The 12,108-nt window shown below is 34.2% G+C and overlaps 1 protein-coding gene across 5 annotated transcripts in view; it reads right to left on the reverse strand.

Moving 5' to 3' along the window:
* MYO6 (myosin VI) overlaps positions 1-12,108 on the reverse strand; it is a 234,539-nt gene that overhangs the window by 182,533 nt on the left and 39,898 nt on the right. For all 5 annotated transcript variants that reach the window (XM_021000192.2, XM_021000193.2, XM_021000195.2 and 2 more), the window contains one exon: positions 3,937-4,035. The gene's annotated coding sequence lies outside the window, so the exon portion shown is untranslated. The remainder of the gene's footprint in view (positions 1-3,936; positions 4,036-12,108) is intronic.

The raw sequence follows: 12,108 nt of genomic DNA on the forward strand, positions 1-12,108 counted from the left end.
CTAGTACAGCTTGCAGAAGAATAAGCAAGGCAAGAATCCCAGACCAAAGAGAAGTCTACAATTCTAACTCAACAGAGCTTCCCAGCTGGCTGATACAGGCTGAGTCCTGCAGCAGACTACTACCATATATAACCAAACCCAGGCCAGGAGCTTGTAGAATTCAGACCTGGTAGAAAGCAATCAAACTGTGCCCTGGATCAAACCATTTCGGGAACATTTAAAGAACTTGAAGTTCTCCAGCTTGTTACTGAGACCATGTAATAACACAACACTGCATAATCCAAGAAAGCAGAAACAAGACCAGCTCAGACCTTCCCTCTCAAAGTGTGCCAAAGCCCAGACCCAACATCAAGTTCAAAGTATGAAAAACCCCATCATGAGGTAAAGGAATAAGCATTTCATATAGTCCCTCTTACTTCCAAGCACTGTGTTAAGCACTTTATAAATATTATTTCATTTGATCCTCACAACAACCCTTTGAGGGAGTTGCTGTTATTTTCCCTATTTTATAGTTGGGAAAACTTCTGCAAAGTTTAAGTGACTTGTCCAAGCTTGACATACACAGCTAGTAAGTATCTGGGGCCAGATCTCAATTCAAGTCTTACTGATTCTAGGCCCATCACTCTACTGAGCCACTAAGCTGCCTCATATGAAGAATGATGAGCCAGTATGGTGGCAGGGAAGCTCAGGACACAAGCGCAAATGAAGGGGATTATTCCAAAACACATACAAGTAATGAATGACTCAGTGAAAAAATATTGGGGCACAAATTCAACTAGAATGCTTTAAAGAGATGAAGAAAGTTTATTTTAAGAAGAGTTAATAAGTGTGCTTTTTTAATGAATGAAATGATAGTACTCAAGGGGAAAACTGGAGAAGAAATGAGAACTAAGGAAAAAAGAAGTGGAAAGTGAATAAACAGTTTGTCACAAAATGTCCAAAACCTTGCCCAAATAGCAAACTCCCTTAAATCTGAATGGAACAAACAGAAACTAATGACTCCATGAAACAACATGGAATGAAAAAGACTGAAAAAGAAGAAAATGTAAGGTACCTCATAGAAAAAAAAAAACCTGTTCTGAAAACATGTTAAGGCGAAAAAAGTTAACAACCATTGAATATGAATTCTATGACCAAAAAAAGAGCCTAGACATTTTATCTCAAGAAATCTTAAAGGAAAGGGGCAGCTAGATGGTGCAGTGGATAGAGTACTGGCCCTGAAGTCAGGAAGACCTGAGTTCAAATCCGGCCTCAGACCAAATACTTGACACTCACTAGCTGTGTGACCCCTGGGCAAGTCACTTAATCTCAAATGCCTAAAAAGAAAAAAAATACAAAAAAAAAAAGAAATCTTAAATGAAAATTGCCCAGATTTCTTAGAACCAGAGGGCAAAGTAGAAATGGAAACAATACACTGGTCACATCCTGAAAGAAATCCCAAAAGTAAAAATCATAGAAATATCATAGCCAAAACCCAGAACTTCCTAGTCAAAGAAAACATACTTCAAGCAGCAAGAAAGAAAGAATTCAAGTACTGAAGAACCACAGTCAGAATCACACTAAGATTTAGGAGCAACTAGTCTGAAATAATAGTGAATTTGGAATATTCAAAAAGGCAAAAGATAAAGACTTTTTAGTTGTTTCCATCACATCCAATTTCATGATATCATTTGAGGTTTTCCTGGCAAAGATATTGTAGTGGTTTGCCATTTCCTTCTCCAAATCATTTTACAGATGAGGAGACTAAGGCAAATGAGTTAAGTGACTTGCCCAGGGTCACACTGCTAATAAGTGTTTGAGTCGGATTTGAACTCAGATCTTCCTGACTCCAGACCCAGCACTCTATCCACTGCTTCACTTAACTCCCCCAACTGCCTTGGACTTAGAGCCAAAAAACAAATTACCAGAAAAACTAAGTATAACACTATGGGGAGGGGGGAAGGGGAATGAATCTTTAATGAAATAGAGGACTTCCAACATGAATTATAAAATTTTAAGTAAAAATTAAATCCTGTAAAACAGAATACAACATTCCAAGAAAGAAACCATTCATCATGACCAAGTTGGATTTATCTCAAGGGTAGTTCAACATTAGGAATATAATCTATTATATTAAAAACAAAAACACATGATTATCTTAATAGATACAGAAAAAGCCATTGATAAAGTACATTAACTTATGCTAAAAACTCTACAAAGGATAGATATAGAGAGATCTTCCTATATCATAAAAAGTATCTATGTAAAATAAAAGGCAAATATCATACATTATAGGTTATACTAGAAACTTTCTCTGTAGATACAGGAGAAAACTAAGGACTCCCACTTTCCCTATCACTGACATAGCTCTAGAAATGTTAACAAAGCAATAAGATAAGAGAAAGAAATTAAAAGCTTAAAGAGAGATAAAACTATCCCTATTTACGGATAATGTGAGTTTCCTTAGGAAATCCTAGAGAATCAGCAAAGATACTAATTGAGATAATGGCTTCAGCAAAGTTGCAGGCTACAAAACCTTCAAAAATCAACAGTATCTCAATACAGTAATAATGAAATGCAAGAAACAAGTAACTGAAAAGAGAGATCCAATTCAAAATAACTAAAAAATACATTAAATATCTGGGAATCAGTCTACCAAAGCACACAAAATATTAGCATATATTCAGTGACAAAGTGTTCCTTAAAGAAATAAAGAACTGAAGGAATATTCAGTGCTCATAGCTAGGCAGTGCTAGAATAGAAATGACAATACTATCAAAATTATTTTACAATTTTAATACCATACCAAACTATCAAATGGATACTTTAAAAAAGAACTTGATAAAATTGTAATAAAATTTACAGAGAAACAAAAGATCTATAATATCAAAGGAAATAATCAAAAAATAGTACCCAGTAACCCAGTGTTCAATCAAGTAGAAAACATAAATTGTTTAGGAAATAATTCCCTATTTGATAAGAACTACTGAGAACACTAGAAAGAAGTCGCCAAAAATAGGTGTAGCGCAAACAACATCTTGCATTATATTCCACAATAAATTCAAAATAAATACGACTTTAATATTAAAGATCATGCCACAGAAAAACTGGAAGAGAAATAGATCATATATTTTAACAAGCTATAGGTGAGATTATACATCTCAGACAAAAGTGGTATCACCTTTGTCATAGCACTTTCCTCACAATCCCTATCAGGGTAAGTAGTGAAAGTATTATACTTATTTTATAGATAAAGAAGCTAAAAGTAAGAACAACTAAATGGCCAAGCCAAGTTTCCTCTAGTAAATGACTAGTAAGCAGCAAAGTGAGGATGAGCTATGTCTTTTGACCCCAATTCCAATATACTTTCCATTGAGAAATACTACTTTGGGAAGTTCCCTATACTAATGAAATCACAGGTTCAAGTTTCTCATCATGTGTATCTTAAATTCTCTTCCCTTGTTCTTATCAAGGTTTGTCTGACCTTGGGCAAGTAATTTAATCTCTCTCAACCTCAGTTTTCTTCATCTATAAAATAATAGTAGCCATCTGCCTCTTAGGATGGCTGTGAGTTTAAAGTGAATATATATATGTGTAAAGTGCTTTGAAAACCTTAGGTATTATCTTTTATATAAAGCTGATAACATACACTGTTGCTCTGTATTGCATAGAATTTAATTAATTTTGTTCCTTTCTTACTATCTGGTGAAACTTTTTTCATAGTTTATTTAACTTTCAATCGTTACAAGTTGCCACTCTACCACATCTTCATTAAATTTATAGACACACATATTTTGCATATTATACTAAATTTTAAGGCCACTTCAATCTCTCAGAACCTCCTAATCTCCTTCAAGACTCAGTTCAAGTGTGAACTTTTTACATGAGGATTTTCCTGAACACCCAGCTGGGCAGTGACGTCCTACTCCAATAACCTTGCATCAATTTTGTACTTACCAATAAATGTATCTGTTGTCCCCCCAATAGAACGCAAACTACTTGAGGCCAAGAACAATCTCTCTTCTGTCTTGGTAGGCTGAGAACCTCATGCAGTGCCTGGCAAAAAGAAGGAACGTAATAAATGGCTTGTTTTTTATCAATTCATTTTATGTCAATCAGTTTTCAAAATGCTACAATATAATGTATACATTACAGTATTATCTAAATAAAAGTTTATGCAATATTAGATTACATTAATATAAGTGAAACAGAACAAAGGAGGTAATATGGCGGCAGGGCCAACAAAACTTTAATTTCTACAATGCTTTTTTCCCCTCTATTTTTATCTAATTTAATTTTTTCAATTAATAAAATCAATCTCTCCCTCTTACCTTCTCCATCCCTCCAAAACAGAAGGGAAACAAATTTGAAACAAATATAGTAAGTCAAACAAAACAAATTCCTATACCAATCATGTCCAAAAAATATGTCTAAAACTGCACCCTCAACCATTCATCTCCCTGTCAGAAGGTGGGCAGCATGTTTATTTATATGTATAAAGATATGATTTTGCTTCTTAGAATTTATAACTATACATACTATCCTTCCTTGCTCTGAGGCATACAAATGAATTAAAATTGCTTGCTACAGAATGTTAATATCCCCTTGTTAGTATCTTTGGAAGTTTATTTCTCCTTTCATATGGACTTGGAGGTGGCTTTTCACATATACAGAATCTTAAGAAAACATGCTAAGACACCACTTTTTGTTCCCACCTAAATGAGAAATCTTATCAATTTTTCTTAAGCTATCAATTACCAATGTCTTGAACTCATATCTTTTTACCATTATTTAGCAAAGACCTTAAACACTTTCAGTGAGAAACTTGGTAAACATTTAAGGTAGAAATCTGAACTCCTAGGAAAAATGAATTAAGGTAGTAACCAAATAGTGCCGGGACACCTCAATCTAATTAAGGTAATTACCTAATTCCCCCTTGAACAGACTAAACTGTTTAGAAAAATTATTCTCCAGCATAAGTTGATATCTTTAGTGACTACTATTCTGTCTGATTACCCAAAATTGTTGGTTATGCTGATCTACCTAATTGTGGAACTCTGTTTTTGTTTTGAAGTACTATGAAGTTTAACTTGAAACTCACAACTAAACAAGAATCTTCTCTACAACATACTCAACACCCAACATTTGATTAAAACTTTATGGTAAGGGGAAACGCATTACCTCCCAAAGCAGCCCATTCCATCTGGAGACAATACTGTTAGGCAATTTATCTTTATATCAAGCCTAAATTTGCCTCTTCTGTCCACTGTTCCCAGTTCTGCCTTCTGCACCCACACAGAACAAGTCTAATCCTTCTACATGACAGCCTTTCAAATATCTGAAGACAGCCAGCTATCATATACAAATCCCACCCCACTCCAAGTCTTCTATTTGCCAAACCAATTTTTAACCAGGTCCTTTAACAAGTACCAATATGATAGAAATTTGAGGCCCTTGACCATCCTGGTTGCCTTCCTCTAACCATTCTCCAGCCTGTACTAAAATATGACATCCAGAAATGAATTCAATATCCCAGAACTGGTTACACAGTAAAAATCATTTTATAGCATCATCGTAATTAATAAGAATATAAGATGAAAAGAAAGAATGTACATACTACTAAAGTAGTAATTCAATTTCAAAGTAAGCATGAGAAGCTGAAATTGAAATTGGAGTAAGAATGTGAGCCAAAAGATAGACTTAAGGTAATCTGATTACAGGAAAAGGCATAAATAAATTGTTTCAGGAACAGTATTTTAAATTTAACGAAGATGTGGTAGAGTGGCAACTTATAATGATTAAACATTAAATAAAATATGAAAAAAGTTTCACCAGATAGTAAGAAAGGAACAAAATCAAATTCTATACAATACAGAGCAACAGTGTATGTTATCAGCTTTATATAAAAGATAATACCTAAGGTTTTCAAAGCACTTTACATATATATACTCACTTTAAACTCACAACCATCCTAAAAGGCAGGTGGCTACTATTATTTTATAGATGAAGAAAACTGAGGTTGAGAGAGATTAAATTACTTGCCCAAGGTCAGACAAACCCTGATAAGAACAAGAGAAGAGAATTTAAGATACACACATGGTGAGAAACTTGAACCTGTGATTTCATTAGTATAGGGAACTCCCAAGTGAAGAAATCTTTCTACCAGTTTAGATTAGCATCTTTTCTAAATCATATAGTCTTAGAGAATTATGTAGGGCACTGAGAGGTTAAGTGACTTGCTCAGGGTCACAAAGTCAGTATGGTCAAAGGCATGTCTTAAACCCAGGTCTTCCTATAGCAGAAGATGGCTCTCTATCCACTAAGCTATGATACCACTATAAGGTAAATCAGTAGAAAGTTTAAATTTGGTACTTTTCAACTGAAAAGATTAAAATTCAAATTAATAATTCATTATTTTCTTATTAAACTAATTTAAACCTATGAATAAATTCCAACGATGCTTAGCACATCAGATTTTTTAATGTTTATTTAACCAGAGAAATATATTTCAACACCTCCACCTTGCAATTTAAGCTATACAGGCTACCTAATCTCACTTTAATATTTAGAATAAGGTTACTCAGAAGACTTAACTTCATTCTAAATTCCAAGGTAACACCTTACTCCTTCCATCTCTTTAACCTATCTTATCTTGAATAAAAAAAGTTTCTCCAAGTGACACTGGAGGATACACACTCAATCTTGAAAACCTGGAAAGCCAAGTTATCACCCAGTACAGATCAACATATTAACTGCATTTTGGAGATGGAGAAAGTATCCCTCTCAGTATACTGAAAGGGTCAAATTCTCAAATGATATCTTCTTTATCCAGCAGGTAAAATGAGCAGCTGTAATGCAAAAAAACAAAACAAAACACTTCTGCAATCATTAGGGACTAGGTTAAAAAAAAAAACCTTGCCAACTAAAGCAGTCCACAAAACACAAAAACTTCAAAGCATGACCTTTTGTTATTATTAATTTATGTCTGTTCTGTTAACATCAATGGATTCTCTTTCTTAATGATCAACTATAAAAGGAAACCATAATGAATATGATGTTTCCAAAAGGTAAAATGTAGAAACTTTAAAACTTGTGATGATAAATCTTAAGCCTTATAAAGATCAACTCTGACTTTTCAAATTAAAATAAAATGACGTTTTATTTTAACTTTTCAGAAAATGTTCCCAAGGACCATTCCCTGGAAACTTGAAGGCAAAAATTACTTTTGCCACTGTGTTGCAATTGCTGCAACATCAACACAATAAATAAAAAATATATAACCAAGTAATGGTCAATCTAGTCCAAACCTCTTCAAATATCCTAGATCTAAGTGCCAAATATTGTTGGTTCTATCTCCATAATATTTATTATATCCATACCATCCACTTTACTCACTATTCTAGTTCAGGCCTTCATCACCTAAAGTGATTTTCTTAAGATCAACGTCTAAACATGTCAGTCCTCTACTCAAACTCCAATGGCTCCCTATTGTCTTTGGGATCAAATATAAACTCCACTGTTAGGTTTGTAAAGCCCTTCACAAATATATTTCCAACCTTATAGGTCCTTTTCTAAAACCTGTGGTTTTTAATTGCTCATTGGTAGGCCAAGACAATGTAATAAAAATGACAATGTTACCTAAATTAATCTACTTATTCAGTGCTATACCATTCAAACTAGCAAAAAATTATTTTCTAGAGCTAGAAAAAATAATAACAAAATTCATCTGGAAGAACAAAAAGGTCAAGAATATCAAGAGAATCCATGAAAAAAAAAGTGAAGAAAAGTAGCCTAGCCATACAAGATCTCAAACTGTATTATAAAGTGGTAATTATCAGAACAAGCTGGTACTGGCTAAGAAACAGAATGGCAGACCAGTGGAATAGATTAGGTACACAATACATTGTAGTATATGACCACAGTAATGTAGTGTTTGATAAACCCAAAAATCCAGGCTTTTGGGACAAAAACTCTACGTGACAAAAACTGCTGGGAAAACTAGAAAATAGTATGGCAGAAACTAGGTATAGACCAACATCTCATACCACATACTAAGATAAGGTCAAAGTGGATATGTAATTTATACACAGAGGGTGAAACTATAAGCAAATCAGGAGAGCATGGAATAGTTTATCTGTCAGACCTATGAAGAAGGGAAGAATTTAGGACTAAACAAGATATAGAGAGCATTATCAAATGTAAAATGGATAATTTTGATTGTATTAAATTAAAAGGGTTTTGCACAAACAAAACAATGCAACCAAAATTAAAAGGAAAGCAGAAAACTGTGATGGGGGCGGGGTTTATAGCAAGTATCTCTGATAAAGGCCTCATTCCTCAAATATATAGAGAAGTGAGTCAAATTTATAAGAATGCAAGTCATTCCCCAACTGATAAATGGTCAAAGGATATGAATAGGCAATTTTTCAGATAAAGAAATCTAAGTTATGTATAGTCCTATGAAAAAATGCTCTAAATCGCTAGAGATTAGAGAAATGTAAATCAAAACAACTCTGAGGCACTACCTCACACCTAGCAGGTTGGCTAATGTGACAAAAAAGGAAAATGATAAATGTTGGAGGGGATGTGAGAAAACTGGTACACTAATGGACTGTTAGTGGAGTTGTGAACTTATCCAACCATTCTGAAGAGCGATTTTAAACCATGCCCAAAGGACTATAAAACTGTCCATACCCTTTGATTTGGCAATACCACTGCTAGATCTGTATCCCAAAGAGATAAAAAGGGGTGAGGGGAGAGAATTCATTTGTACCAAAATATTTATAACAGCTCTTTTTGTGATGGCTAAGAAATGGAAATCGAGGGGATGACCATCAACTGGAGAAAGGCTGAACAAGTTGTAATATATGACTCTAATGGAAAATTATTGTGCTATAAGAAATTATAAACAGGATGATTTCAGAAAAACCTGGAATGACTTACATGAACTGATACAAAGTAAAGTGAGTGGAACCAGGAGAACATTGTATACAGCAATAGCAATATTGTATGATGATCAACTATGAATGACTTGGCTATTCAATGATCCAAGACAATCCCAAAGGACTCATAATGAAAAATGCTATCAGTCTCCAGAGAAAGAACCAATGTTATCTGAATATATAGACTGAAGCATGCTTTTTTCACTTCCTTTTTTGTTTGAGGCTTCTAGCACAAAATAACTAATGTGGAAATATTTTTACACAATTATACATATATAATCTATATCAGATTGCTTACCATGTCAGAGAGGAGGGAGGGAAGGGAGGGTGAGACAGAATTTGGAATTCAAAACTCATAAAAAAGAAACTCACAAACGTTAAAAAAATTTACATGTAATTGGGGGGGAAATAAATATTATGTTTAAAAAAGAATAATGGGGCAGCTAGATGGTGCAGTAGATAGAGCGCTGGTCCTGGAGTGAGGATGACCTGGTTCAAATCCGGCCTCAGATACATAACATCCCGTAGCTGTGTGACTCTGGGCAAGTCTTCATTTTTCAAACTGTCTGAATACCATGACCAAAAGAAAAAAAACACTTAGATATCATATTTCGAGAAATCTTAAAAGAAAACTGTTCAGATAACTTAAGAGTCACAGGGCAAAGTATAAATAGAATCTACCAGTCTGCTCCAGAAAGAAACTTCAAAATGAAAAATTCCAAGGAACATTAGAGCCAAAAGCCAAAGCTTCCAGGACAAGGGAAAATAATGCATACAGTCAGACTGAAACCACAGTCAGAATTACACAAGATTTATCAGCTACCACAACGAAGGAACAGAGGATTTAGAGTATGATAACCCAGAATGCAAAGGATAATAGGCTTACAACCAAGAATAACTCACCCAGAAAGAATAATATTTACATTAGGAAAAATGGACCTTTAATAATATAAAGGAATTCCAAGCATTCCTGATGGATTCCTGATGGAGAGAGTGACTTAAATTTGAATCAGCACCCTCCTCTGAAATGGTCAAAGGATAGAAGAATATACACATACAGAGTTGAATACAGAAATACTTTTCACTATATTTGCTTCGTTATAGGTCAATGATTTTGACTCCTTACAAAATTTAGAGTGCATGAATAGTTACTGAACATCTAGAAAAGGGAGTGGTGATCATTAAGAACAAACACATCAAGCTGGATTAACCCCATTTCTTTCTCAAAAAAAATGTTACTAGACTGGTACATCAGGGGAATGTATACAAATATAGTTTACCTAGTTAAATTTTAGGAAAGAATTTGATAAAGTTTCCTACTATTCTTTAGTCAAAAGGGAGAGAATATGAAAGAGGGAAACAGGAGGAAAAGAAAAAGGGAGACTTAGAGAGAGGGCAGATCAAGGGAGGGATGAATTCTATGAAAAACAAAGACAAACAACTCTGAAAGACTTAGGAATTATGATCAGCAGATGGACAAAGAGATTCTAGAGTACTCATAAAGAAACATGCCACCCAAGCATTCCAGCTCTGAAGCCAAGATTGGCTGTGACAACTGAGAAGAGGAGAGGAAATACTTCAGAGACCACAATGACAACAACAAAGGCTCCAACAGAATGAGGACCCTGACCCAGGACAGTGAGCTTCAAACCTAGGGACTACTATGGCCAAAAATGGTTTTGGTGAGAAAGATTTCTCATTATTCTACTGTTACCATGTTCTTTGGGTATTAAGATGAATTCATCTGTTGAATTTGGGGTAGATGAGGTGGAAGAGAAAAGGGGGGGAAAATCTCTGAATGGAACAATTATAAAACTCAGATCTGAACAATGCCTGAAAACAGAATTACCTAATGATCAACTACAATTCCAGTAGACAAAGAATTAAGCCTGCTACCTACCTCCTGACAAAGAGGTGATAGACTCAGGGTGCAGAACGAGGCATATAGTTTTTGGACATGTTAATTACGAGGATTGGTTTTGCTTGACTATACATGTTTATTACAAAGGTTTGGTTTTTTTCTCTTTTTTCAATGACAGTGGCGTGAGAGAGAGAAAAACAGATTTTTGTTTATTGAAATAAATGTAACTTTAAAAAGAAAAAAAAAAGAAACATGCTACCTACCCTCTGATAAAGAAGTAAAGATTCAAGAGTGCAGAATGAGATTTTTTTTAACATGGCCAATGGGAGAATTAGTTTTGCTTTACTATACAGGCTTTTGTAACAACAGTTTTATTTTTCTTTCTCAATGGTAGGTCAAGGTGAAGTTGGGAGAAGATAGATTTTTGTTGATTGGGGAAAAAATAAAATTTAATTTAAAAAATAAAAAAATTATGCTCTCAAATTTTTAATGCTTCCTAACAATCTCCCAGCTTTGTATATCATCTGGAAATTTGATCAGCATGTCATCAATACATCAAAACACTGATAAAAACATTGATATTTTATATAGCACAGTGCCATGAATACATCCCTAGGGATCTCCTTTTCAAGTTTATATAAAGCTACTAATGGCTCTTCTTCTCCTGGCCATTCAACAAATCTCAACTCTACCTAATTCAACTAACTCTCTAGTTTCTCAGTTTTGACTAAAAAATTGCTGGAGAACCTTTACAAATTATTTCCTAAAACTGAACTAGGTAAACTATAGAATAACATTCCCTTGATCTACCAGTCTAGTAACATTTTTCAAAAAAAACAAAATGAGATTGACATAGTATAATCTACTCTTAATGACCACTGCTCCTTTTTCCATTCACTAACTATCTCCATTAATAATGCAGTCTAAAATTTTGTAAGGAGTCAAAACCACTGGCCTATAGTTTATAAACACTCAATTTCCCTTTTGGAAAATCAGAAGACCAACATTTCTTCTCCATTTTTGTAACTACTCTTTGATTCTCTGTAATCAACCAAAGATCACTGAAAGTAGATCAGCAATAGTATCTGTCAGTTTTTTCAGTACTTTAGCACATAGATCAACTCAGTTTGATGACCAGGGTTTATCGAAAGCAATCAGGTGCTTTCATATTATAACCCTATTCACCACCATTGGTCATTTTTGTCCAGTGCTTTCCAATCCACTGATTATTTTCCTTGGTGGAAGAGACAGAAATAAAATAATAATAAAACAGTTCTATATTCTGTCTTCCATTATCATCATCCCATCAATTCTGAGCAGCTGTCT

Source organism: Phascolarctos cinereus, unplaced genomic scaffold, assembly GCF_003287225.1.
Source record: "Phascolarctos cinereus isolate Bilbo 61053 unplaced genomic scaffold, phaCin_HiC Scaffold_5;HRSCAF=322, whole genome shotgun sequence".
Classification (NCBI taxonomy): domain Eukaryota; kingdom Metazoa; phylum Chordata; class Mammalia; order Diprotodontia; family Phascolarctidae; genus Phascolarctos; species Phascolarctos cinereus.